Raw genomic sequence first — 6,000 nt, 5'->3', positions numbered from 1 at the left:
CTGATGTGTTCAGAGTTGTTGATTGCCGAGGCCAGAAGTGGGGATCCAGGACGGCTTTCATGTCGGTATACTTGATGGTGGCTCAGCCGAACCCGCACAGAGATCATGAAGGAAAACACAGTTTCTCTCCAGAATACAACCTGCCTGACCTGTCTGCATGTCACAAGGTTGCCACAACATCAAAATACCTTGAAACGATTTGGTGGCGTTAATTTTTGTTCTTTTTTAGTAGTAGTTGCTATACCACAGAACTGGTTCAGACCACCTCTTGCTGGAGCTCCTTCCTCCTCCGTTACTTCTGATGACCCATGTGAATCCTACACTATGTCCTTTTATATCCAAGTCTTTAGTCTCCAGCCCCAGCAGCTGTGGCTGTTCTTCCAGAGGACCTGAGTTCAACTCCAGCACCCACATGGTGGCTCCCAGCCTTCTGTAATAGGATGTGGTGCCCTCTGCTGGCGGGCAGGTGCACATGCAGAGCACTCGTATATTTAATAAGATGTCTTCAGTTAACTCCTCAGGTATTCTAGCTTATTCTCTAATGAAGCTCCTGGCCTAGGGCTGTCTTTGTGCTCTGAAAAGGTGCAGCTCAGCTACTGAGCCTGAACAAGCTTAGGCTCTCTAAGCTGAACAACAGGTCTTGGTTCTTTTGTTTTTTTTGTTTTAAGTGTGTATTGGTGTTTTGCCATGGGTGTCAGATCCCCTGGAAATGGAGTTGCAGACAGGTGTGAGCTGCCATATGTTGCTGAGAATCAAACCCTGGTCCTCTGGAAGAGCAGTCAGTACCCTTGACTGCTGTTCCATCTCTCCAGGCCCTGGTTCTTATCCAGTCCTTCACTGCCACTGTCTCCTTTACATGGAGAGTCGCAGCAACTCCGAGTAGTCCAGTCTTCATGGAGCAGCTGAAGATGCTCTAAAAGCTTACAACTGCTGCGTGGGCTGTGGGTGGGCCAGACCTCCATCCTCTGCTCAGTGTTCCTCTATTTGGGGTCTGTCTGGTGGGGGTGGGCCAAGAGGTTGTGGAGTGTTTTCTGGTGCCTAGTAATACACTAGCACACTCTTGCTTCTGAGAAACCGGACGGGAAAGACGCTTCTCCTTTAACCCACGCATTTCCTGGACAGAAGACCATTTGATGATGTTCACATGTGGAGTTTAAAAGATCTTGTGTCCGGGGGTGGTGGCACATACCTTTAACCCCAGCACTTGGGAGGCAGAGGCAGGTGGGAATCTCTGTGAGTTTGAGGACAGTCTGGTCTACAGAGTGAATTCTAGGACAGTCAGGAATACACAGAGAAGTCCTGCCTTGAAAAACCAAAAAAAAATCAAAGATCTGCCAACCAAATCTTACCTTTAATTTCTCTTCTTCAAGCCTCCCTTTCTTGAATCCCCCCCAAGGTGGAGGCTCATCGTGTAACCCCAGCTGACTTTGAACTCAAGATCCATCCTGCCTCAGCCTCCCCAATGCTGAAATGATACTCATGTACTCCATGCCTGACTTCAGAAATATATCCGAAGTTTGAGATTGGGGTGTAGAGTACTTGCCTAGGCCCTGAGTTTGATCCACAACACAGTAAAAATAGAACCAGGACTGTATATGAGCCTGCAGAATAGTTGCCATAGCTAATATTTGCTGGACTATTGCCACAACTCCCCCCGTTTTATTTTATAATACCTTGCCTGTTGTGGGGAATAGCCCTCTAATATTCCCTGTCTTAGATGGCATCCTGCCCCCAATTATTGCCTGTCCATGGCTGCCCAGACACATAGCCCAGGACTGACAGCACCAACGAGCCAGACCAGTGCTGCAACCATCTAGCATGCACTAACTGGGTGGTAAAATTAACAAAAGCAGTATTCCAAACCCCTCATGACGGTTGAGTTCCATAACAGTAGCAGAAGCATGCAATACTGTGCCAGGAATAACGCACATAACATGATAAAAGCTAGAACATGTTAGCTGTTGAAAAGTCCAAATATAGTCCACTTGCTCCTGAACCAGAGCCACTTGTTGGTTCAAGGTCAATATTAAGATTGCTGACTCAGCCAGCTGGTTGACAGTCTCAGCCGTCTGCACAGTCTGGGAAAGAGCAATTCCGGCAACAGTATCTGAGCTGGCAGAGATAGCAGTCATGGCAACCACAGCTGTGGTGATTCCAAGGTCTCTTCTGCCACTCTTCTTATGGTCCAGCACTTGTCATATTTGCTGATACTCCTGACACTGCCGTGGTGTTCCCCCAGGCCGAGCACTGACTGGGCTGGGGCTGTTGGACCCTAGAGTCCAATCACCGAGGAGGAGTCTCCCCCCCCCCCCCACCGTCTCTCACACCACAGCTGATGTAAAAGCATGAGGATTTTATTAATTCTGTCATGACAGGGTCTTCTAGCATTCAGGAGGCTAGAAAGACCCTGAATGACTGGTACAGGCTATTTTTAAAGGGAAAAACCACAGAAGGAAGGGGTGTCTGGGGGTTGTTTAACTATTATGATTGGCTTATTCAAAAGGGCTATTACCAATAATTGGCTGGAGAGCGGTTGCCAGATCAGATGAGGTAAGGGAAAACATCTCAGGGTCACTTTGTCCCTTTCCCAGGGCCTGAGTCAAAACATCAGTAACTGAGTCAACACCTAAGGTTATCTTGCCCCTATTCAGGGAGATGGAAAGTTCTCAGTCCGTGCATGTGTAGCTGTTAAGGCCTTGGTTCCCGGGGGTTAAGGGGAAGCACCACTGCTGAGACTGAGAGGGCTCAGAACTGTCTTAAAGCTTTACAGGGGCAAAGTGCCTTCCCAGCAGCCACCTATCAGAGCTCTGCGTCCAAACTGGTGCATGGAGCTGAGCGGAACTCAGAGAAGCAGGCTGGCTGCTCTGGAACCATTGAAGGAGCCCCATTTAACAATCTTAAGTTAAATCTTAAGTTAAAATACCTTTCTTAGCAGTTCCCAGAATCAAATAAATGTCTTTCTCCAGTTAAGAACACAAAAGGCAACACAACATACATCTGTACATATTCTATCTTTTTGAGGCCTTCAATTCACCCTTCCTGCCTCTTTTATTACTTCCCTACTGGCCAGTCTTCCAGAGGCCATCCCTCAGAGCGACTCTGGGGATAAAGAAACACATACTCCTTTTAATCTGACTTGGCTTATTCCCAGTCTGGAACGTTTAAACCCCCTCCCGTAATAAACCAGGGGCTAACTTGAGCAGTCTTCCTTGTTAGTTCTGTGCCTTGTTGCTTTTAAGAGTTTCAGTTACTTTTTGAGGCCTTCAATTCACCCTCCCGCCTCTTTATACTTGCTAATCTTTTGGAGGATGTCCCTCAGAGTATCTCTGGGGATTAAAAACAAAAACCACATTACCTTTCCCCTTACATTCCTGAATTTAGCCGGTGGATGGAGTGACCCCACTCTCCAGATCTCGGTAGGACCTCCACTTGCCATGCCACTAGTGCAGCCTGGGTGCTGAGACTGGGGGGTGCGGGGATTGAGACACTGAGGCTTCCTTTCAGGTGGAAGAACAGCAACCTTTATATTGCCCCAGTTAAAGCCTTTTACACCTCTACTGCTTCTGTGGAAAACCACTGACCAGAAAGAACACAAACATCCTTGTCAATTACAGACCACAAGGAAGTTCCGCTGCTGTTCAGGGGTAGTGAGGGCAGCTAGATCGCAACAGACTTTACTGCAGTTGTTGGACTCTAGTGTCTAATCACCGAGGAGGAGGTCGCCCCAAGAGACCATTTCTGACATCACAGCTGATGTAAAAGCATGAGGATTTTATTTATTCTGTCATGACAGGGTCTTCCAGCAGTCGGGAGGCTAGAAGACCCTGAATGTGGTACAGGCTATTTTTAAAGGGAAAAAACACAAAAGGAAGGGGTATCTGGGGGTTGTTCTGTAACTATTATAATTGGCTTATTCAAAAGGGCTATTACCAATAATTGGCTGGAGAGTGGTTGCCAGATCAGATGAGGTAAGGGAAAACATCTCAGGGTCACTTTGCCCCTTTCGCAGGGACTGAGTCAACACCTAAGGGTTATCTTGCCCCTATTCAATAACTGAGTTCTATTTGGAGAACATTCACAAGGACTCGGGAATGATGGAAAGTTCCCAACATCTCAGTACATGGATGTATAGCTATTATGTCCTTGGTTCTCAGGGGAGGAGGGGGAGTACTGAGAGGGTTCAGAAATGGCTTTAGAATTGTCTTAAAGTTTTACACAGTAAGGTGATATGAGAAACATTTGAAGCTCATCATTGCTGGGCCTTTATTCATTGTTTCCCTCCCCATTTACGTTACTGACAAGTCAGTTAAAAGCAGCTATGCTATGAGGGGTACTCGGAATTAGACTGGGCCACCCAGTTCCCAAGCCCTTTCTCTGAACTGCCACCCGGTAGGAATGTCTCAAAAGCAAATACAGTTGCATTGACCCCAGGCTCCAATGAGGATAGACTTGGGAGACCTTGTGGCACTCATATATCTACCCCCAACCCCCAGAGGATTACAGCTCTGCGTCCTTTGGCTGTTTTGATGTTGGAGGGAATTACTAGGCACTATTGCTCCTGCAAAAGTGTCACCACCCGTGGGAGTCAAGATCCTCGGGTATTTCTCTAATAGAATTTCTACCCAGGTCTTATTTGCCTAATGTATGTTTGTTTTTGAGACAGGGTCTCACAATGTAGCTCTGGCTGGTGTGGAACTCCCCAGATCACGTGGATTTCAAACTCCTATCAGTGGGGTTAAAGGTGTGAGCTACCACAGTCGCCCTTAAAGGTTAATGGTGTTTGTTTTTCAAGACAGCGCAGCGGTTTTTTAGTGTGGCTCTGGCTGTCCTGGAACTCACTCTAGACCAGATTGGCCTTGAACACAGAGATCCGCCTGCTTTTGCCTCCAGGATGCGAGGATTAAAGGCATGGGCCACCAATTATTAGATTGATTTATTTTTATGTGTATTGAGTATTTTTGCCTGCACATACGTACATATGCCTATACATAAACACATACACACACCTCATATGTATGCCTGGTTCCCACAGATGTCGGAAGAGGTAGTCAGATCACGTGGACCTGGAATTAGGTACAGATGGTTTGAGCTCCTGTGTGGATGCTGGGAATGGCATCAAGGTCCTCTGTAAGAACAAGTATTCTTAGAAGTTGAGGCATATCTCTGGCCTTTGTTTTGTTTTCAAATTTTTAAAGTTATTTACTGAGTGTGTGGATGTGTTTGTGCATGTGAGAGACGCATGTATATGTGTGTCAGAGGACAACTTTCCATGTGGGTCCCAGTAATCAAATTCAGCAGGTTTGGCAGCAAACTACTACTTGGCCTTTTGTTGTTGTTGTTGTTGTTTTGATGCAGGATATCACCATGTAGCCCTTAACTGGCCTAGAACCCATAGAGATCTGCCTCCCTCTGTCTCCTGACCACTGAGGCAAGTACCACCACACTTAGCTTCTTTATTTCTTTCCTTCCACTTCCCCTTCTTTCTTACTTAGAGGCTTTCTTTGTGTAGCCTCGCCTGAGACCAGGCTTACAAGCCTCTCCCTCCCTAGATGAAAGGTGTGTGTCACCCCACACCTGGCTTTTTTTTTTTAAGTTATTTTATGTGTTATTTGGTGTGAGGATGTCAGATCCCCTGGAACTGGAGTTGCAGGCAGTTTTAGGTTGCCATTGTGGGTGCTGGAAATTGAACCTGGGTCCTCTGAAAGAACTGCTGAGCCATCTCTCCAGCCCCCTACTATTTGTTTTTATTTTTGTTTTGAAGGCAAGATTTACCAGTTGGGGAGTGGTGGAACACACCTTTAATACCAACAGATGCAGGCAGATCTGATTTTGAGGCCAGCCTGGTCTACATAGTGAGTTCCAGTATTGTCAGTTGTGAGGGGACCACAACTTCCTATAACCACCCCGGGCATTCAACACTTTCGGTTTCCACAGGTACCTGCATTCATGGGCACATATTCCTACCACATACACATAGTAAAAATAATACATATATAATTA

Source organism: Arvicola amphibius, chromosome 5 (genome assembly GCF_903992535.2).
Source record: "Arvicola amphibius chromosome 5, mArvAmp1.2, whole genome shotgun sequence".
Lineage (NCBI taxonomy): Eukaryota > Metazoa > Chordata > Mammalia > Rodentia > Cricetidae > Arvicola > Arvicola amphibius.
This window is presented reverse-complemented; position numbering follows the sequence as displayed.